This window comes from Neofelis nebulosa, chromosome 8, assembly GCF_028018385.1.
Source record: "Neofelis nebulosa isolate mNeoNeb1 chromosome 8, mNeoNeb1.pri, whole genome shotgun sequence".
Taxonomy (NCBI): Eukaryota; Metazoa; Chordata; class Mammalia; order Carnivora; family Felidae; genus Neofelis; species Neofelis nebulosa.
In genome coordinates, this window is record NC_080789.1 from 13,658,434 (window position 1) to 13,679,828 (window position 21,395).

The 21,395-nt window shown below is 49.0% G+C and overlaps 1 protein-coding gene across 2 annotated transcripts in view; it reads left to right on the forward strand.

Annotated features, from left to right (window-relative positions):
* The first annotated feature begins 558 nt into the window (after positions 1-558).
* The window catches only part of LARGE1 (LARGE xylosyl- and glucuronyltransferase 1), a 544,808-nt gene continuing 523,971 nt past the window's right edge, over positions 559-21,395 (forward strand). The window contains exon 1 of one of the 2 annotated variants that reach the window (XM_058741473.1): positions 559-943. The gene's annotated coding sequence lies outside the window, so the exon portion shown is untranslated. The remainder of the gene's footprint in view (positions 944-21,395) is intronic. The other variant, XM_058741472.1, reaches the window with a different exon arrangement.

The window sequence follows — 21,395 nt, forward strand, 5'->3', positions numbered from 1 at the left end:
CGCCTGGCCGGGCGCGGGAGGCGGGGATCGCGCGCCGGCTCCGGCCAGCGGCGCCCGGCTGCCGGCGGCGGCTGCAGCGGCAGCCCAGCTCCGAGCGCCCGGCGCTCGGGGAAGCCGGCCCGTCTCGAAGGCGGCGGCGGCGGCGGCGGCGGCGGCGGCCGAGGCCGGCGAGCGCTCCCGGCGGCAGCGGGGCCGCCCGCCCCGGCTCCCCGCACCCACCGCGCTGCGCAGCGCCTCCGCTCCGGTGACCTTCCCGGGGCGCCTCCCCCGGCCCCGCGCCCCCGGCCCCGCGCCCCAGGCCGGGGCGAGGCCCTCTCCAGCGCCTCCTAACCGCGGAGCCGCGGGCGGGCGGGCGGGCGGCGCAGGCCCGGGGGGAGGGGGCGCCGCGGCCGGCTGCAGCCTCCGTGCCGCCGCGCTCGGCGTCCGGCCCGGCCAGACTGCCGCTGCCCCGCCGCCTCGCGGAGCCCGAGCGCCCGAAGCTGGGGGCGCGGCCGCGCTCGCCTCGCGGGGCCGGGAGCGGGCAGGCCCTGCCCTGAGGGGGCGAAGCCGCGGGGAGAGCGGGAGGTGGAGCCGGCCCCGGCGGCCGCCCCGCGTCTCTCCCCAGCGCCCCCTTCCCAGACCCGGCCCGAGGCGGACGCAGGCCCCTGCCCGTGCGGGGCGCCCCCGGCTCTGAAGAGTCCCTAGGGCGGGGATCAGCTCCAGGCAGCGGCGCCGGAGGGACAGGAAGAAGGGACTGTGCCCAGCCTGGGCGGCCCGGACCCTCCCCGCAGCTTTTGGAGCCGGGGGCCGCCCCGAAGTCTGCGCTTGGCACCGCCGCTTGAGCTAGGGCAGCGCCTGCTGGGACCCCGACCCGGACCCTCTGCGCCTTGTAGGCGGCGGCGGCGCCGCCGCGCCACCCAGCTCTTCCGCGGTCCCCCTGTGTTTGGCGGCAGTCACGGCCAAGGTAAGAGCCCGGGGGTGCTTGAGAGCCGCCCCGGGGACGCCCTGGTGAGCGGCGCCGGACAAGTTCTCCGAACCTGTAGCTGGTACCCCCTGTGAGAGCACACCCTCAGCTGTCTGGGCCAGGAACCCTGGACAAGCTGGAAGTACAAGTCCCCAAGTCTCTGATGTCCCCAGGACCCTTCTCCGGGACTGTCTTGCTCCTAGGCACATAGGCTGCTTAACGGGGAGCAAGCAAGGAGGAGTTTCCTGTTCAGCACCGGGAGGTAGTGTGCCCGCGCCCACCCCCCCCAAGCCCCCCGCAGCTTGTTAGCTTTGGGCACCTGTGCTTTGGGGAACCTGCTGTGTTTTTAGCTGCCCCTCTTCGGTGATCCTCACCTGCCTTTCCTGGTGTGAGGCTGTGAAGAACTTTTCTTTGCTCCTTGTTGTAGAGAGTCGTGGCGATTTAGGGTGAGCCGCCACAGCTTTCCAGTCCCTCTATAGGACAGAGTGGTTGGGTGGCGGGGACATCTGTAGAGAGGAAACCTAACCAGAGTGCCAGTCCTGTTTCCACAAACCTGCTCGTGGGGAGTGATCAGTATATAGCGATCCAGGTATTCTCGTGAATATCTCTGTTGCTGAAGGCTAGAGTGGCTGACTCCAAGGTTTGTGCTTCCTTATTTTGTTTATTGCTGTATTACTTTCTTCAAAGTTTTCCTTTTAAGGAACCTCAGTCCTATAAGCCTGTCCTTGCCTGTTTGAAATTTATTAAGCCTATGAGATTTCCCTGGAACAATCTGATTTTAAATGGGTCACTTAGGAAGGAACAGATTGTCTCTCCTACATTGACTCCATCCCCCCGGTGACCCTGTTTAATGGGGATGGATTTTTTCCGTCCCTGAGCTGATGTACCTCGGTTGAGCAGGTTTCTGTTGAATCCCGAATCCATGAATTTTGTCACTCAGTCCATTAAAATGATCTCCTGAGGGAGCAAAATAGCAGCTTACATTTTCCGTGAATGTCACAGGAAGTTTTACAGGGTCTTATGTAAGTTGCCCTAGAGAGCACTCAGGCTCCTGCTTCCTTCTTGGGGGATGAGGTGGGGCTGCTAGTGGGTCCGTCACGCAGATCGGTCCCTCTCAGACACAGGTGGAAACCCAGAGTGCTTATTCACTCCGTGGAGGCAGTCACCTCAGGCTAATTTTTCTCACCTCTCCTGTCTTCCCTCCCCAGGAATCAGCTTTGGTAGACTTAAGACAGGGGAAGGTTCTAAATAAGGAAAGGAATAAGTGGTGTTTTCTTTTCTCATCTCTCACAAATGGGTGACATGAATGAATTGCTCGCGGGCATGAGTCCTCACTGGGGATCAAAACAAAACAAAACCTGGCTTTAAGGTTTCACACATTTTAGTGAACCTTTATATTTGAAGAGTGTTTTCCTTCAGTGAAAATTGTTTGAAGAGAACACACGTTTATCCAGCCAGGCCCTGTTACTTCCATACCAGGAAGAAAATTAATTGGAACAGAGAGGCAAAAGTCCTGAAGATCTACATGTTAGTGGGTTTTCAAGGGTGGTGAGGAAAGGAAACAAATTCCCCCAACAGGATAGAGAGAAGGGATCATCTTTCCCTTCATCTTTCAGGGAGAAGATGGGATCACTCTGGAGTGGGCCCTTTTCCTTCAGGTAGTGAAATGTGCTAGCTGGTGGGTTAACTTTTCGCTGTAAGATAACGCAGATCGCATTGACTTTGGGAGCAGAGGTAGAAGGGCCTTGGAAATGAAATGAAAAGTTTTCCCGGCTCCTCATAGGTCCCAGAGGACCTCCATCTCATTGGGATGATATGAAGGTTTCCTTAGGTTCTTGGGTTCCTGAGCTGTGGTTTACTGTGGATGTTGATTGCAGGAGTATCTCCATTTTTCAGCCATCTACAGTGGCAGGACACTAGGGGACTAGTTTTCTATTCCACCACCAATGAAGAAAACATAAGGACGCATGTTACAAAAGGCTATGGTGTATCTTTAGGGCTCAGGAACTTGACTTTTTGGTACCTGATGTATGCTTGCATGAATGAGTGTATTCCAAATGCTTAAATGATGGGCCTGATCACATCTAAAGTGTCATTTAGGCAACTCAGAACCGGTTAACTGCAAAGTACTATGCAAGACTGAAAAAAACTCAGTTGCAGTCTCTAAATTTACAGGGGCTATACATTTCGGGCAGACAGAATCTCTTGCAGATTCCGTCCTTTGGGCGTCAGACCATGCTGACTTTGTGTTCCCTGAGAGGTTGTAATCCCCTTTTTGGTTTTGGGCTACACCGAACACCTGCAGTCTTCTGAGTGGAGTCCAGCATCAACTCCCTCAAACTTAAAATTTCTCACTTGTCATCGCTTGAAAGTACACACCTTGTATTTATACACATAGAACATTTGACAGTGTGGTTTCATCTCAGATGTTCTCTGCACTTTTAACAGCATTAAGTCATTAGTGTCTAGGTTTCTTCCAGCAGAATTGCAAGATAATTCTATTTCACTGAAGAACAAAGCCCCATTGCCCAGGCTTACCTTACGCACAGTGGCCAAACCTTATCAAAGCTGACTTCCAGAGGTGAACAGACAGAAAAAGGTGAGAAGCAGAGTCCAAGAAGAGATTACCCATTTCAGAACACTGGCACCAAAAAAGGCAAATGTCACCAAGATTTAGGTCTCAATGGATTCTAAAAGCCCCAACTCAGCATATGGAATTAGACTTAGTGTCTGGAACCTGTGAACCTGTATGAGTTATTACACTTTCCTGAACCCTGGGGTCTTGCAGACTACATTTGTGATCTTTTACCCATATGCGTAGTGCATATTTAGGTAGCTTGAAGGGAGCTATTGTTGTGGTCTAAGGAAAATGGTCAGCATAAAGCTTTATTTCTGTTATTAAAGCTTTATAGATTGATTCTCATAGGCACCGTATAGCCAGGGGGTAGGAGATTGGAGCAGGAGAACACTGTTAAATTTGCCACTGAGCATCAACTAGTGAAAACTGGTCCTGCAAAAGATATATACTGTGGACCTACAGTGTGTGCGAAGTCTTCTGAATTTTAGGGACACCAGGTGGCAGAGGGAGAGTAAGAAGTCGATGCAGAATACTGGCCTTCCTTAGGGTCTGTGAATAATGTGAAGGCATCTTTGCAGCCAGAGTTCTCAGAGAATAGGGAGCATGCAAGGTCAGGGGTGTGAGTCCCAGGGCACTGGGAGCTCTGGGCACCCAGCCATTGACACACTTTAGCAATATAGCCCCCCTCACAGGATCCACTAGTGTTGTTGAGGCTTTGCTGCTCTACTCTAGAGCATTTGACATTGAGAGGTACTCGGGTGCTGAGTTCCTCTTTGAGCACATTGATGTTTGGAGCCCAGTAGGAAGCAGCCGGTGAAGTTACAGCATAATGCAATATATTTTGTTTTATTTTATTTTATATATTTTTAAATGTTTATATTTGAGAGAGAAAAAAAGAGAGTGCGGACACAAGCAAGAAGGGGAGGGGCAGAGAGAGGTGAAGACAGAATCTGAAACAGGCTCCAGGCTCCGAGCTGTCAGCACAGAGCCAGATGTGGGGCTCGAACTCACCAGCCGTGAGATCACGACCTGAGCCAAAGTCGGACGCTTAACCCACTGAGCCACCAAGGTGCCCCTGAAATGTATTTTAGAAAATGTTTCTCTTTTTAACTCCACAAACAATAATTGAACATCTCTTATGTGGCAGCCATGCTCTGTGTGGAGGCTACAGAGGTTTCATGTTTAGTTCAGGGACGCAGACATCGAACCATTACTACAAGCTAAGTGCCGTTGTATAGGTTTCTGCAAAGGATGAGCTTGACTTTGCCAGAAGAGGAGAAAGGAAGAGAGTCCCAGTCGGAAAGAACAGCATGGGAACTTTAAAAGATGTACTGTATATGGAGCACAGCCATTAGTTGATGTGGCTGGAAAATTTCTGGGAGACGGGAAAGGCTTGGTGTTAGAAGGGAGAGAATTTAATAGGATTCCATGCTGGGGACTAGCTTCATGCTCCTTGTGTTCAAATGGCAATGAGAAAGGTTTCTGGATAAGATCCTCGAGTACTAGTTGATTATGCCACATTGTTAATAAAAACAGAAACAGGAACTCTCTTTTTTGTCCTTTATCCTTCTACATATAGCACTTTGCCTGTTCTTTAAAAAAACTATTAGCAATGCAAATAAAGAAAGGGTCCCTTATCAACCATAAGTCCGCCCTCTTGTGTACAAGAATTCCATCTGGGGCTTTCATTATGTGATTATGCAGCAGTGGGAGAAATGACAATGTTGCTTGACAAATGATATAGTATGGGGGAAAGAAAATCCTTCTCTATGACAACAAATTCCATTTTGTCAGATTTGCTTCTGGGTAGAGTTATGGCCGTGTTTAGCACTTGAACAAGGTTCTTGTATTTGAATCATCTCAGTTGTGGCCTGAACTTTCTTTGCTGTTGGAAAAAGAAGAATGTAATAATGAGGATGAGTATGTGTGTGTGCATGTGTGCAAATGTACTTGTGTGTGTGTGTGTGTGTGTGTGTGTGTGTGTGTGTGTTGTGGCATGAGGAAACTGTATAGTGAAGAAAAACCACAGTATAGCTGCTGGAGGATGTTAGGGAGGAAGGAAAATCACAGTGGCAGCAGTGAGCCCCAGTGCAAAATATATTTAGTGTTTTCAGAAATAGGAGCCAGACAGTGGAGGTAAAAGAAGCTTCTGTGTGCGTTTGCTTGTATCCTCTTTACCTGTGTTGAGTGAGAGGCAGGGTGGTTTAAGTAAAATCGGAAAATCTGGGTCTAGCCTTGCATCATCTGTTGCTGACTTGCTGTGTGACATTACAATACTTCTTGACCTCTCTGGGCTTCAGGCCTTGTCTCTCTATACATGAGTTCTTTATCTTGCTACTAGGAATTTAGAGCCCAGAAAGGGAATGGGATTACCTAAGTTAGTGGCAAAGTTCGGACTTCTTAAGATTTCTGACTCTGAAATGGGAAGAGGCCTGGCCAGTTCAAAGGTGTACTTTACCTGGAAATATAAAACACCACAAGGATGGAACACTGAATAAAAGAATCACAAAGTCTTCGCCGTGTTGCTTGTAGATTCTCTGATCCCTCTCTGATGTATTGGGCCATTCACACATAAGCAGCTAGACTTGCCTGCTAACTTATTATGTAATATGGAAGCCAGTTGATTTTGATGTTACCTATTCTTTGAGAACGACTTGAGAATTAAGTACCTCGTGATAAAAAGCAATGCTGAAAATTTTGATTGTTTCCACCTTAAGTAGATAAAAGCTGAGTTGACCCTTAGGGATTTTGCAAAGCCTGGACTCTAATGTGGAAAGGGGAACCCTTTCATATGGCTGGGGCGGGGGCGGCTTACCTTGCAGTCAAGCTGTGGGGCAAGTGTGGGGGGAGGGATGTTTGGAAGAAAAATAGATGCAGAAAAGCACTTGGGTAGATGAACAAGTCAGGAAAAATAAAAACCAAGTTAATTTTATGCTTCCAAATTTGTGTTCTAGAAAGAAAGCTCTTCCCCCGCCAGACATTGATCTCCTGGGTGTAGAGGGTAGTGCTTACTGGAAAGAGGAGATTCGAAGTGAGTACAGTGTAAATATAAGGTTTTTGGGTTTTTTTTTTTCATTATTATTTCAGTTTAGAAGCTAACTATAGGAATGCCCTATTTTAGGAGAATTTGCCTTGTGAAATCTGATTTTATTTAATTTTATTTATTTGGAGTTTATTTTTGAGAGAGGGAGAGATACACACAGAGTGCGAGAAGGGGAGGGGCAGAGAGAGAGGGGGAGACACAGAATTTGAAGCAGGCTTCAGGCTCTGAGCTGTCAGCACAGAGCCTGATGCAGGGCTCGAACCTTCAAACCATGAGATCATGACCTTAGTGGAAGCCGGACGCTTAACCGACTGAACCACCCAGGTGCCCCTGAAATCTGATTTTAAAGGTGAACACATTAAGATAAGTCATTGGGGCACAACAGATTTTTATTATACAAAAGGGATTCATAAAAGGCTCTTTTTAAGGGCTAGATAGTTTATTGTATTTCAAATTATTTGATTACGACAATCATGATGGATGCTTTTGGGAACCTCTGTTCCATAAAACCAAGGTTTTTTTTTATACTATAAACTTCTCAAATGTTTTAACAAATAACTCCCTATGTTCACCTGCCAAGGATCCTAATAAGGATCTGTTTTACTGAGAAGTACAGTAGTTATATTAACTTTCATAACCACTAACTAGCACCTAGTGTTCCCTCACTTACCTAGTTACTTGGGGCAGATTTACTTGTTTGACTGCTTGTCTTCCTGGAGATGGCTGTCCTAACTACCCACCTGCCTGAGTCCCTTCACTGCCCCCACTGAGCTTCTACCTCTGAGAATATATCAAAAACAGAAGCGGTTTAAAGAGGAAATTAGGTAAGAGTTTCCAGGATTGTGAGTTTTCCTAATTGCGGAGACACGGAATGAATTTTGTTCTCAGTCTACAGGAGAGGAGATAAATGTAAGAGATGTTCAGAATCATGCTTGCCTACTAGCTTGTCCTTTGCCGCATCTGAAATGTCTAGGGCTTTTAGTTCAGTTTTGTTTTTTTGTTCCTTTATCTCTCATGAAAGTTCCCAGAAAAGAATTTGTTCTAGGAATGAAATAAAATGTGAAGCACTTACGGCTCCAGAGGTAATTTGGGGGCAACCTGGAGTTGTAGGCTGGGGCCAGAATGGAAAGTCCCGTGTCACCGGTAATTTTGGCCTCTCTTGTCACCTTATGGGGCTGCGCCTTGGACAGGCAGCAGGCGAAGATGGAGACGGAGCCCTGACCTGCTGGGAGAGGTTTGCTCTGTGCACAGTCCTTTTTCAAAGTGCCAAGGCCAGTCGGGAAGAAAGGCCAGTTGCTGATCTTTCCACAGAAGCAGTAGAATTTAGGGGGATTTACAGCAGCACATGGCCATGTGGGGATTTCTTTCTTCCTCCTTTTTTTTTTTTTAATTTAAATTCAGCAGGGAGTCATGGGCTCTCCAGTGTTGTTCTGTGGCTAGGGATTGCCTTGGATACGTTGGACCACATACTTATTATTGAGTAAGGTTAACATTTCTGTGGCTACTGGGAAACACCCCCTCCCCTGCTTTGTTTCCAGAATGGTTGCATAGATCTTGAATATGCCAGCCTGTGTGTGTACCAGCCTCCTTGACTGATGTCAGCTCTCATCTGGGAATGGCATTTCCTGGTTGTTTCAGGAGCCAAGGGAGGCACAGGCCGAGTGACGGAGCAGGATGGGGCTTTTCCTTGCCTGCACGCTTGGTGCCTGGTGCTTAGTAGGTCTGCACCAGGTAAGTAGTGTGTTCTCCCAGAACGGTTTGTTTGATGAATGAACAAATGGTCGTGTTTTCAGTGCTGGGGTGGGGGTGATGGGGGAGGGAGAGTGAGTAAACACCAGCAGACATACAGACTCGAGGCCTCTCCAGGAAGATGTTATTTTAAAAATGTGAAGGACATTTCAGGTCAGCAAAATGAATTCTCTTAGGGGTCATTGTTGTGGTTCAAACACTGATGGCTTTGTAACAAGGCAAGGGAAGTACAGTACCAAAATGTGTGGCGGATTTCCTTTGCTCTGAATTTGTGAGGATTTTGACTTTTTTTCTGGCACCAGACGAATGGGCGTGCCCTAAAGCCTGTCAAATGTACACGCCAGGTGGCCTGGAAGGTGCCTGGAAAAGCGGGATTGTTGCTGATGCTGTTCCCAGCACTGGTGAGGGTGATTATGAAGTGACCCGAGTGGAGCCGGGTGGGGGTGGCTCCCTCTTAGGAGGGGGAGGGGGGGGTTTGGAAAAGCTTAGGAAGGCTGGAGCCTGCTCTCTCCCTGTAGGGAGACCTCTCTACTGCCATCTTGTCTGGTCTTTTTTCGCTGTTTACATGGATCACTGGCACGTGGGCTCTTCCACGTCGGGGAAGTTCTCTGCATCGGGGGCAGAGCTGCGGTGTGGAGATGCCACCAGGGCTGGAGGAGACCTTGAGCCCCCCAGACTAACACCTTTGTTTCACAGCTGTGGTTACTAAGGCCGGAGGTAAGGAGGATTATCCAGAGGGGAGGTAGGACCAGCACCCAGCTTCCTGACCACCCCGTGTAGCCTGTGGCTCTGCCTTTTCACACCCGTGACTTCTGGGTGTCTGTCCCTAGCCCCCTTCCCTTCCTGTCATTGCTCTATGTCAGCTTGTTCCACACCCAAAAGTTCGTTCCCCGAGTGCCTCCTTTGTGGCAGGCACTCTTCCAGTGGGTCATTTTGTGTCGTTTTGGCTTCCCGCACCCTTGGTGGTGGGCACGGCACTCTTGCTCTCCCCAGCTCCTGGGCGTGGAAGCTGAGGCTTGCGCAGGTCACACAGCCATGAAGCCTGGGGCTGGGACTCGACCCTGGGCTGTTGAGACTCGGTCTGCTGCCTCAGTACTGACCTTGCCTGGCTTCCCCGCCCGTCTACACTCGCTGTGTGCCCCAGGACCCTGTAGGTCTTCTCCAGTCCTAGCCTATTGGCTGTTGCCCAGAAACGCCTCTTGTTTTCTTGCTTGGGCCTGTTAGTTACTGCTGCTCCCTTTGCTGGATCAGACTCTTCCGTCCTCCCTCCTTTGGGCAGGAGAATCTCTCCTGCCTAGAGGCCCCGTGCACTCTGTGTGTCTTTGATGGCATTTCCTTCATTCATTCCACATCCACTAAGCCAACACTCTTCAGCCAACGTTCAGTATAAACTCCCATGATGTACAGGCCTCAGCTTGACATCTGCAACACGGGGGTGAGATCACCCGCCATCACCCGGGAGCCTTGGCGAGGGAGGTATATGCTAACAAGGGCATGCATGAAGGGCAGTGGGCACCGTGTGTTGGCAGTGTTGTGCTTGGGGGGTCGAAGAAGAGAGTTTTCAGTCTGGCTCTTAGTGACTAGGAGACAGAAGAACAGAGTGGGAGAGGCATTGCCCCAGACCCGGGAGACTGTGGCATGTTTTCATATGGTCTTCTGCATGGCATCTTGTCAGTGTCTCTACCCTTTTCTTATTTCCTCACTGTGGCTAGGTTAGCCCATCTGTGTTCCTATGGGTGTGTCTTGCTACCCTTCTAGCACTTAGGAACCCTAAAGTAATCAATCATTTATGAAATTAAATTGAAAGCCCTCTGTCCTTGCCCTCAAGAAAGATACTTGGAGAGATTTAAAGAATGTGTGGTGAGGCACCTGCATGGCTTAGTCAGTGGAGCGTTGACTTCAGCCCAGGTCATGATCTTAAGGTGGGAGTTCGAGCCCCGCATCGGGCTCTGTGCTGACAGCTCAGAGCCTGGAGCCTGCTTCAGATTCCCCGTCTCCCTCTCTCTCCTCCTGCCACTGCCCATCCCCCTGACCCTCGTGCTCTGTCTTTCAAAAATTAATAAACGTTAAAAAAAAATTAAAGAATGTGTGGTAAGTTAAATAACAAGAGAAGATTCAAATCAACGGTTCAGAGCAAAAATAGAAACCATGTGGCAGTGCAGTTAATGGTTGTAGATTATTGGAGCCGGATGGGAAATAGGAGGTGGGAGTTTACTTTAGCTGCTCAAACTCAGTGGAGGTAGGATTTGAGTTGGGTCTTTGGACTCAGGATAGTTAAAATCTGAACAGAAGAATTATAGGGAGGTCAAGGGGCCCACGTTAGGTGGACAAGTAAGTATTTCTGGGTTACAGGATTTCTTGGGTTTCTTTTAGCAGGGAGTTGGAGGTGAACTTGGCAAGCAAGGTTGGGGCTGTGGGCTTTTGGAAGGCACGGTGACTTTGTTCAGAAGGATGGTGTATTAAAGGCTGTGTTTTAGGGGTGCCTGGGTGGCTCAGTCGGTTGGGCATCCGACTTCGGCTCAGGTCCTGATCTCGCGGTCTGTGAGTTCGAGCCCTGCATCGGGCTCCGTGCTGACAGCTCGGAGCCTGGAGCCTGCTTCGGATTCTGTGTCTCCCTCTCTCTCTCTTCCCTTCCCCCACTCACACTCTGTCTGTCTCTCGAAAATAAATAAACACTAAAAAAAATTAGAAAAAAAAAGCTCTGTTTTAAGAAGATGAGCCCAGGGGCGCCTGGGTGGCGCAGTCGGTTAAGCGTCCAACTTCAGCCAGGTCACGATCTCGCGGTCCGTGAGTTTGAGCCCCGCGTCAGGCTCTGGGCTAATGGCTCGGAGCCTGGAGCCTGTTTCCAATTCTGTGTCTCCCCCTCTCTCTGCCCCTCCCCCGTTCACGCTCTGTCTCTCTCTGTCCCAAAAATAAATTAAAAACGTTGAAAAAAAAAAAATTTTAAGAAGATGAGCCCAACAGTATTGGGGTCAGATTGGAGTGGGGAGACATGGAAGCTGGGAGGCCGTTGAACAGGCTTTTGCCCTGGTTCGCACGTGAAGTTCTGAAGACCACTGGGCCAGAACTGGTACAGTAGGGATAGTAGCCCAGAGGAGTTTCTGAACTTTTCTCTGATCCCAGTCATTGGTGCAGAAGTCAGATGGTTTGCGTTGCCTCCTGGAAAGTTTACTTGTGACACTAGCGGTGTTCTTTTTTTTTTTTTTTTTTAACGTCTTTTTAATTTTTGAGACAGAGAGAGACAGAGCATGAACGGGGGAGGGTCAGAGAGAGAGGGAGACACAGAATCGGAAGCAGGCTCCAGGCCCTGAGCCATCAGCCCAGAGCCCGATGCGGGGCTCGAACTCACGGACCGCCAGATCGTGACCTGAGCTGAAGTCGGACGCTTAACCGACTGAGCCACCCAGGCGCCCCTATCGGTGTTCTTAAAATAGTGCTTTCTCCCTTGGCTCTGCTGGGCAAGGGGATGAGACTTGGGTCAAAATGCACCCTCCAGAGCCTCTTTTACTGGGGTTTTGTTCACGTGAGCCCCGCGGTAGAGAGCAACGTTTTTCCTAGCCCTGGATGATAGTAAGGGATGGAATGGAGAAAATTCTTCTTTTCCTCATGAGGGGTCCCTAAAGCAGTGGCAGCAGAGAGCTGAGAGCAGAATGACTGGGGCTCAGACGTCCGGCTCCCGATCCACCTTACAAGCGAAGCTGTGCTGTGTGTCCCGTGACTGGTGGTGTTTCTCCGCCTGAGCAGGGCCTTGCTGGGAGATTACAGTCCCCACCTTTCAGAATTGCAGAGTCAGCCATTCTGGATGACAGAGTCTTTCAAATCGACTAGCCCGATCCCTTCTAGATAAGACAGGCTTTATTTTTAATCTTTAAGGAGTGAGGGCTTTTCTAGAATGTTCTGTGCGTTTACCCTCACCGGCTTGCTATTGGCCACTGGAAAGCATCCAGCTTTCTTATCAGGACACACAAAGCTTGTTATGAACTGGCCCCTGCCTTTCTCTGCGGCCACATCCGCCTTCCCCCGCCTTCATGCATCCCCACTCATTATCTTTTTTTCCCTTACTGGCTATTTCCCCCTAAACCTGCCAAGCTGTGCATGTCTTTCTCCTTCTCTCTGATGAGTTCTTTCCCTCTGTCTGCCTCTGACACCTCTGTTTTTCCTTCACAACCCAGGACAGGCAGCCTTTCCTGCAAGTTTTTCCTGGTTCTGGGTGCTAAACCGCATCTGTGTCTGGGGCTGGACTCTGCCTCTGCATTTTCTACGCTGTATTCCTAGCTCTTCAAGCTGGCCGCCTTGCCGTGAGTGTGGGAGCCTTTCAGTAAAGAGGGCATCTTAGGGCTGAGGGCTCTTCAGTGTTTCCCCGGATGCCTGGACCGTGCTGTCCGCTCCGTACGTGGTGGCAGTGATTGTTATGTTGGATTTCATCGAATTTGCGTGTCCAGGCATAATACAGCCCTTTCCTGCAGAACCTTGAGTGTTCAGTGTGCTGTAGGGGCACATGGGGTGTGCGTGTGTATTACCTTCTCAAGGTACCCCCAGTCTAAAGAGGGCATGCACCCTTGCCAGGGACCAGCATGGCTAATGTGGGGTGGAGGTGGGGAGGGGGCCCTTGCCACCTCTCCAGACAGAGAAGTGCCTCTTACACAAACCCCCAGGCTGAATGTTGGAAGTTTTCGCTTAAAGAACCTCTGTATCCCTGCTGCTTCCTCTTGTCTTGCTCCGTGTAACTATGTTGCCATCACCCTCACCACACCCTCTTGTGTCTGCTGCCTCAGCGTTGCATTTCTCTGCTTTCCTCCATTGTCTCTGATCTTTAGCCTCTTCTTTCTTCTCCTCCTAGGCTTTTTTAAACCCTGATGGAGAAGGTCAGCTCTTTCCTTCAAGCCGTAGCGGACCTTGCCCTCGAGTGTTTGATTCTTTCTGGTGATGCTGCTGGTCCCTAGGTGCTGATGGAGTCTTTGACCGTGGTTTCCGTTGTTTACTAGGCTTAATGCCGTCGCACGTTCTTTAGAGAACCAGTTGCAGAGTGGCACTTGGAGTAGATTGAGAGATTACCAGGCAGTGATGGGCAGTGGCTGAGGAGGATGGATAGTCTTGCACAGAAGCCCAGCCCCAGCGCCCAAAGACTCTGCTTCAGGTAACCAGCGTGTTTATGTCGGAATTTTTAGGATCACCTCTAGTATTTGTGAGGTCCGTTTGGGTTTTTATCACACTGCCCTTGTAAGCCCGGCATTGGTGCCGCGTGAGTAGGTTTGCTTAGCGAATCAGGGAGGAGTGATAGATGAACCCTGGGCTTTATCGGAGGGTGTATGTGATCTGGGCACTGGCAACACTTTGTAAACTTGCACTTGGCACGGGAGTTGGTTTCATGGTTCACAAGGCCCTGCTACTTTTCCAATAGTAGTCTGACTTCATACACACCAAGGGATGCTTTCTCTGGCTCTTACTTATTGACATTTCCCTTTTTCTTCTGCTTGGATTTATCCCTAGCTTCTGTTGAAACAACATTTTTGAGCTCATTAAATCTGTTAATGTGTCTGTAATGCTTAGGACAGAGCCATACACAGAAAGCACGCCATAAGTATTAGCTGTTGTAATTGTGTTTTTATTTAGAGCTCCCCCACCATTTCTCCCCTCTCCCTCACTACTTATGGTGGTCGTGCTTGGTGAAAGAAGGAAACCAATGGCTCTTGGGGCAGAGGAGGAGGCCACAGGCTTTGTCTTTTCAGCTCTGTCCAGAGATCTCAGAAAGCTTGCAGAGGCCCCGAAGGTAACGGCAAACACTAGCCCACTCATCACCTGAGACTGTTTTTCTGAAGCTTTCTGTCCCGCCATGCTCCTTTCTCATATTGGGAAGTTGGCACCCTGACTGGCAAAGGAGGTGAGAGTCAGTGAATGCTATAGGAGAGGACTCTTCCTTAGCAAGTTATGTTTCTCAGTATTAAAAATAACAGTAACCGTAATAATGGTAACAGTTGCAGTGGTAATAGTAGTAGACCATCCGCTGAGGGCCTCTTACCTGTTTACGAGATACACTTTCCATGCACGACACCTTTTGATGCTAACTACAACCCTCTGAGCTATGCCATTTTATTTTACAGGTGGGGAAACTGAGGTGCAGAGATGTGGTCATTGGCCTAAGTGTAAAGCCAGAGACTGGATCCCAGTTCTGTCTGTAGAGCATTTCCTCTTAATCTCTGTCCCGTAATCCTCCAGCCCAGCGGTCTTGACACTGGGATATACACACCCCTGGGGACATGTGAAGCCTTTCCATGGAGTATGCAGATGTGGATGGCTTTAAGGGAATCAGTTTTCAGATTTTCAAACTCACATGTGAACTGTCCCCTGAAATGTATTGCACGGAGACCACTGCTCCCAGGTCCATGGACTGTCTTTTCATTTTCCCAGTCTTCCCCCGTGATTTTTTTTTTTTAATGTTTATTTTTGAGAGACAGAGACAGACCGACAGACAGACAGACAAAGCGATAGTGGGGGAGAGCAGAGAGAGAGGGAGACACAGAATCCAAAGTGGGCTCTAGGCTCTGAGCTGTCAGCAGAGAGCCTGACATGGGGCTTGAGCCCACAAATCGCGAGATCATGACCTGAGCCGAAGTTGGACGCTTAACCAACTGCGCCACCCAGGTATCCCAAGTCTTCCCCCGTTTTTAAAGGGACATCTCTTACCCAACACGAATCTCCCTCTGGTGCACTGCTCTTGAGTAGAGAACCCTTCAAGAGGCACCAAACAGAGGAACTGTTTGAAACTGGCGGGCAGGAACCTTCTGTGAATGCAGCCACTGCCGTATGGCACCCCTTTGCAGACTCAGTCTCTCACCTGTTTAAACTTGGTGTTCAAGCAGGACATCTGGGCCCCTTTGTCATGCTGAGGAATGATGGAAATGTTTCCAATCTCCAAAAAAAATAACTTGCTCTTGAATTTTTAAAAATGAGTGATGGGGCTCAGATGGTTAGATTCTGTTTAAAGACGTGATGTGAAGGTTTTTCTTTCTTTCTTTCTTTCTTTCTTTCTTTCTTTCTTTCTTTCTTTCTTTCTTATTATTTTTTTAAGGTTTTATTTTAAAGTGTTACTGTTTATATGATATGCTGGGAATTCTGTCCTTAGAAATTAGTTTATGATGAAGAACTTCAGATGTCAGCCTAAAAATAGGCAGGGTGTTGCAAGTTTTTCAACTTTCAGAATTCAAAAAATAGCCTGATCATTGTACTGTCCTTCCCCCACCTCAGATACTGAAGTTTGGATGGGACAGCTCCTAAGTTGGGTTTCTGCCACAGACTCTGATGCACCTAATTTTTTTTTTTCTTTCTTAGAATTTCAGAGACATCAATGTCTCCTAAAGCTCATACATTGCACTCCTAGTTAAGCACACTTGACATTACGTGGGGTTTTAGTCAAATGTAAACACACTTTGAATTTTGATGAAACTTTTACGTAGGGAGCAAGACATGTGATCATGTATACCAGAATGCCTCAGTGGCTCGGTGAGTACTATTTCATGCATAAATGGTGGGAACCCCGTTCATACTGGTGTTAGGCAAAAAAAAAAAAAAAAGGACTTTATTTGCCTAAGTAACTGAAAAATAGAGAGCAGCATCAGGAAGTGCTGGATCCAGTCCTCAGGAAGTCATTACTCTGTCTCTTGGCTCTGCTTTCTTATCTGTTGGCTCTGTTCTCAGGTAGAGTGTCCTCATGGGAAGGCAGGATGGTTGGTCCTCAGGCTTACATCGTACTCACCTCGTCATCACAGCTGAAGGAGGGCGTCTCTTCCCCAGTAGACGTGGTGGGAGTCTTGGTCGTGATCTGTTAGGAGGGCTGAGATGAAGCCCTGGGGCTAGTTGGGGGGAAAGTGACCAGTCCTGGTTGAATTGCTCAGAGAATGGGGAGGGGTTGCCAACAGAAGCTGGCCAAGCAGAAACCCCCAAATGCCCAATGGGAAGATGAGCCTGGAGATCTTGAAGTCATATCAAACCAACCACAAGTCTCTAAAACCCTTTTATTCTCCTGGATAAGCTTCCCTTACACCCCCCCCCCCCCCCCCCCAGCCAACACTTTTAATGTTAGGATACCCATGTGCCCAATGACACAGTGACATTAGTGATACCTTCTGTTCCCTGCTTTGGTAGTTTCAAGACTTTGAAAGAAATGCCAAAAAAAATCCCTGACATAGTGTATTCTGTGATTTTTTATTTTATTAAAAAATTTTTTTTAAACGTTTATTTATTTTTGAGACAGAGAGAGACAGAGCATGAACAGGGGAGGGGCAGAGAGAGAGGGAGACACAGAATCTGAAACAGGCTCCAGGCTCTGAGCGGTCAGCACAGAGCCCGATGCGGGGCTCGAACTCACGGACCGTGAGATCATGACCTGAGCCGAAGTCGGACGCTTAACCGACCGAGCCACCCAGGCGCCCCTGTGATTTTTTATTTTAAAGACCATGAGTTATGTGATTAAAGAAAAGAAATTAAAAAATGTGGAATTTCATGGGTGTCAGTTTGCTTGGGCTGCCGTCACAGAGGACCGCAGACTGGGGGGCTGACACAACATTTATTTCCCCACAGTTCTAGAGGCTAAAAGTCCAAGATCAAGGTCTCAGCAGGCTTGTTGTTTTGGAGGTTTTTCTGTTGGGTTGTCTGTGGCCGTCCACCGCCCCCCCCCCCCCCCAACATGGTCCCTCTAAGTATGATTTGTATCCATCTCCTCTTATAAGGATACCGTCAAACTGGATTAGGGAAATCATCTCTTTTAAAGAGATGGTCTCCAAAAGCAGTCACATTCTGGGGTCCTGGAGGTTAAGACTTTAGCCTATGGATTTGGTGGGAGAGGGGGGGAGGGGAGACACAGATGCCCATAACACCATCCTGTCTTTCAACTCTGTGAATGGGTTATATTTTGAAAAATAATACTGATGCACACACCTTGTTTAAAGCACAAATTAGTAACAGATTCGCGAATGAAATGCAGACAACCCATTACAGGGTGGTAAGCTTGACTCTGTGATTTGGGTAACTTGTCCCCTTAATAGGACTAGAGAGAAGGCAGGTGAGAACTGATTGTGGGTTTGCCAAAAATGCTTGGGATCCCGTGGTGGGACCTGGACCTTTCACCTCCTTAAGCTCAGCTGCCAGTGTTGTTCAGGTAACAGTTTCCCTGAAATTCCCTGAGGGTGAACTTGGGTTGTGGAACGAGTTTTAGGACTTTTTGCAGAGCTGGGTAAGAGGCTGTGTTGAGGCAGGATTCTTGCATTAGCTCAACAGCTGGTGGCCAAAGCCGGTTTCCTTTACTCTTTCCCTTGGAGCAGGTGCATTATTTGACCTTGAGCTCTGTTGGGCCCCCCTTGTGCCCGGGCTGGTGTGTGTGAAGGAGAAATCTCGTCATCCTGTATTTTGTGTCTTAGGGAACAGAGTTTGCAAGTGAGGGGTTTTATGAGTCACCTTGACCCAAGTCCCTAAAAGGGCCGAAATCACTTTCCATTCACACTCCGGGCTCATCTCTAAAGTCGGCAGGTGACAAACCTGTCAGCTATTCTCCTTTGCTGAGTGGTTGTTACTGAGACCAGGAACAACTGAGACCAGTAACATCTGGTCCGTTGATGGAGCATCACAGCTGAAAAGATGGGGGGGTGAGCAGCTGCCTGTCAGATTGTAGTCTTTTCATGTCAAAACCCCCAGATGTCCCACCCAAACTGTGCTTACCTACAGTCCAGAAAGTTCCGTACTTACTGCTTAGGAAAGCCCTCTGCTGCAGGACGTGATTGAAGGCTACGTATGTTGCCCGGAGAGAGGATGAAGTTTTGAAAAATCTGTCCACAGAGTAACACCCCTTCATATGCCAGTGTGGGTTGCGGTAAGCGATTTAGAGATTGTCTTCATTGAAAGCGGGTCACTGTTCCTGGGAGACTAGGACTCAGGAGGTGGAAGTTTGGGCAGAACATGGTTTATTGTTTTTCACTAGCTCAGCCTTGGGCAAGGCACTTGCCTTCTCTGTATGGGATTCCTGTGGCTGCTGTAACAAAGTACCGGAACTGGGCTTGGGTGGTCTAAAACAAGTTACACAGTTCTGGAGGCCATCTCAGGGTGTCGGCAGGGCCATGCTCTCTCTGACAGCCCTAGGGGAGACCCCTTCCTCGTCCCTTCTAGCTTCTAGGGTTTGCCTGGATCCTTGGCTGTTATCACTCTGGTCACATGGCTACAGGCTCACTGTGTGTCTGCACACTGTCTGCCCTCTGTGCACAGCTCCGTGTCCAAATTTCCCGTTTTGTACGGACACCGGTCATTTTCAATTAGGACTCATCCTAATGACCTCATTTAAACTGGAATCTTCTGTAAAGACCCTGTTACCGAATGTAGTCACATTCTGAAGTCCTGGAGGTTAGGACTTCAACATACCTTTTGTGGTGGGGAGGACACAAGTCAGCCCATTGCTCCCCGAGCTTCATTTTTCCTTTTCACAGGGTCCATTATCTGTTCCCATCTTCAGCGTAGGGATCAAACACAGTCACGTCCGAGGGCACTCTAGAAAACATATCCCCTGAGTGACGGCTGGATGCCCTATGGGATGTCAGATGTGTCTTCTTCCTGGTTTCTGGTACCTAGTGAGCATTCGGATCTGGCGCATGCCATGTTCTCTGTGATTTTGCAAGTAAAGGTCCTTTGGGGACTGTGAATGTTTGACCGGGGCTGTGCATTTGCCGGAAACTCGGGGCAAGTTGTCTGTGGACTTGCAATGGGTATGTCGCCCCGAGGATGAAGCTGTGCCCCCACAGAGTCTGAGACTGCTGTGTCTCCTGCCTCGTCCCGACTCGCTGGCCACTCACTGCCGCCCCGCGGTACAGTTTGGATGTAAACCCTGAGATATCTGTCCAACTCTTGAATCTTTCATAGAGGGCATGGGACTGCGTGGTAGCTTTATTGGTTTGTTTTCATGAGATGTATTTTGATATTCAAAAGAGGTTCACTGGGGCAGAGGCTAAGGATGTTTTCGGAGAGTGTTTCTCTTTTGCTTTCTGTTAGTAACTTGCAGTGGTATGAAAAAAAAAAAAAGCTACAAAACAAAGCAAAAACAACCCTCAAAGGCCTCACCCTGACATGGGAAGGATTTGGAGTCTTCAACTTCCTTTTACAAAGAGCTTAGTATGTTTTGCTGTCTGAATACTCGAACATCTTGATGTTTGCTTGGAGATGGCACAAACTCGGCAGAGATCTCACTTCCTTGTTAAGAAGGTCTTAACATGGTCCCCATCAGCTGGATCAGTGTTTCCGGGGGCTTCAGGTCAAACGATGCTGCGCTTCCTTCCTTCCTTCCTTCATTCAGTGAACATGCATCATCTGCTATGTCCCAGGCACTGTGTTGGGCACTGGGGTGAGGACAACACGTGAGGCCCTGCTTGCATGGTGCTCTCATTCCCAATGGCCTGTGGTTCATTGCAGTTCATTTTGTCTGGGATGTGTTGTCTCCCTGCTCTCTGTCCCATTTGCATGCAAAGCTACTTCCTTTGACACTTGCCACGTGCACTGAAGGCTGAAGGCTACCATATATCTAACTCCACTTGGTATTTATTGGGTTGTTACACCAAATTTTGCAAAGCCAGAGGCATCGCTTGGTTAGAGGGAATCCTCTATTGCACTCCCAAGAGGCTGCTCAGCGGGCTTTGATGATCCGTAAAACCCAGCTTCGTTTCTAACACGAGAGAGCTTGTAACTTTTTTTTTTCTTGCCTTTTCTGAATTTGAGTCCTTTATAGAGTATTTTGAGAGTTGGGCACTGTCGGGCGGGTTTTATGTCAATGCCTCTCGGATGGCCAATGAAGCCCTGGGATCAATTTTGTTATATGGCTGCCTTGCGTAGTGCCGCCCTTGGAAGCATTACATTGCAAGAAGTGTTCTTTTCATGTAGAGATTTAGATGTGGTAATTGAAACGGGAATGCCTGAAAGGACCGTTGATGTCCCCACGCTGTGTGCAGGAGTCACCAGCCATCTTGCAGAAGAGCGGAGAGCCTTTGTTGCCTTGTTGCCTTCTGATGGGGAAGGGCGTAAATTGGCCCTGCTGTGGGGAGCTGGCCCAGCAGGTTTAGCCTTACAGACCTCCCATCCACTTCCTGCTGGATAAAATTGGGAGAGGATTCCCTTACAGGATCTACGATGACCTGTCCCTGGACAACACCTTCTCGGGGAATGAGGGGCGGGAGGGAAGGTTTCCACGTGGATGGGAGAAGGAACCAGTGGAGAGAGTCTCTGACAGTTGCATAGTGGGTTGGTTTTATCTTAGGATTGATGCTTTGTAATGATTTTGTTGAGAGAGAGGAGGAGATAAATACAAGTACTGTTATCTGGCTTAAAGTTCTTCACTCTCCCTCTGCATCCTATAGAGATGCAGACTCTTTGGGCTCCAGAGAGACAGACATGTGGACAAACTGAATGATTTGGCAATAGGTACACTTCAGCCTGGGAGGTCAAAGGACCTGTCTAAGGTCACAGCAACTTCAGTGGTGAAATCCAGGCCCCCTGACTTCTGGCCTCTGGTTGACTCCCTCTAGCCCAGGCTACATGGCCCAGGCTGTTATTGGGCTGGTCCCTCCCCCCCACCCCTCCGCCCCCCACCACTCCAGAGAAATGGTCTGGCCCTCCTGGTGATGGTTGGGTACCCTGTGGGCTGCTGCAGAGGTGGCCACATTGATGCTGGAAGGGATGGCAGGGCTGGGTCTCATTTTTTAAGCGGGGTCTCATTGCTACGATTATTGAACGTATCTTTTAAAGATGAATATAAAACAGCTACCCTCCCAAGCAAATCAAAAACAAATTATGCCCTTGCCACCCAGAACTACAGAGAAACAGCAGGCTCTTCGTGGCTGGGAGAGTAATGGCTGCAATATTAAAACAATGATGAGAAACCCGGGATCGGATGGCTGGAAGGCAGGGAGGAGAACAGTCCCTTAATCCCCCAGGGATAATGGGTCTCCACGACAGGCCCCTGTGATTTATTGTGCTTAATGTACTTGTTTTTATTTGTCCCCTTCAACACGGAGCTTTGTCACAGAAGAGATTTGATAATGGCCTGTTTGCAGTCA